At 59.9% G+C, this 1,064-nt stretch overlaps 1 non-coding gene across 1 annotated transcript; it reads left to right on the top strand.

Moving 5' to 3' along the window:
• The first annotated feature begins 111 nt into the window (after positions 1-111).
• Positions 112-184, top strand: TRNAR-UCG (transfer RNA arginine (anticodon UCG)). Its single transcript has one exon. It is a non-coding gene; the product is annotated as a tRNA-Arg (tRNA).
• Positions 185-1,064: the final 880 nt, after the last annotated feature.

Below are 1,064 nucleotides of genomic sequence, written 5' to 3'. Positions count from 1 at the left end.
GGGGAGCTTCCGGCCGCGGTGACGTCCCGTCCCGTCCCGCCCCCCTCCCGCGGATGGTACGGCCCGTCGGAATTCCCTCAGTAAGGCACACGAGGAGGCGCGAGTGGAGGTGGCCGCGTGGCCTAATGGATAAGGCGTCTGACTTCGGATCAGAAGATTGCAGGTTCGAGTCCTGCCGCGGTCGCGCTGAGGGCGCTGTGTTTGCGCTCTCTATTTTGTTGCTGCCGCCAGTGCCGCGGTTCTGCCGGTCCGGTACCGAGCTCACCGCACTCACGGTGCCCCTTTTGCCCGCGAGTTTCACCGGCCCGAGCAAGGAGGCGGGCGCGGGATGCTCAAGGTGGCGGGGCCAGCACGCACCGCCCTTGTCACCTTGAAAGCCCCAAACCCCACGGATAGGCTGGGGACGGAGCAGTGCGTGGAGAGCCGAACGTGAGCGCAGTGTGTGGGATAATGGGCTGTAGGATGCAGGCAAGAGGGTGTAGAGTGCAAAGAATGGGATGCAGAGTGCAAGGAGTAGATGTAGGGTGAAGGGAATGGGATGTAGGGTGCGAGGAATGGATGTATGGTGCAGGGTGCAGGGAAAAGGCCACAGGAGTAGGATGTAGGGTGCTGGGAATGGGCGTTGGGTGGAAGGAATAGGATACAGGTTGCAGGCAGGGAAAAAGCCATAGAAGCAGGGGTGGAAGGCTGGGCATATAGGGTGCAAGGCATGCGATGTAGGGTGCAGGATGAAACGTAGGGTGCGAAGAATGGACTGTGAGGTGCAGAGTATGGATGTGGCATGCAGGGAAGGGCATGTAGGGTGCAAGGAAAAAGCCACAGGTGCAGGGAATGGGATGTAGGGCACAGGGCAGGGGATGCAGTGTGCTAGGAATTAGGGTGCTAGGGTGTAAAGTGCAAGGTATGGATGTAGGGTACTAGGAATGGGATGCAGGGTATAGAGGAAGGGTCACAGGTGCAGCAAATGCGATGCCAGCTGCAGGGCAGGTGGATACAGGGCGCAGGGGATTCAGGGTGCAAGGGACGGGATGTAGATTGACAAGGAAGGGAAATCGGAGGTGCGG

The sequence above is a fragment of the Vidua macroura genome, chromosome 12, assembly GCF_024509145.1.
Source record: "Vidua macroura isolate BioBank_ID:100142 chromosome 12, ASM2450914v1, whole genome shotgun sequence".
NCBI lineage: Eukaryota > Metazoa > Chordata > Aves > Passeriformes > Viduidae > Vidua > Vidua macroura.
The sequence above is the reverse complement of the archived record's forward strand: the minus strand, read 5'-3'. Positions and strand labels throughout refer to the sequence as shown.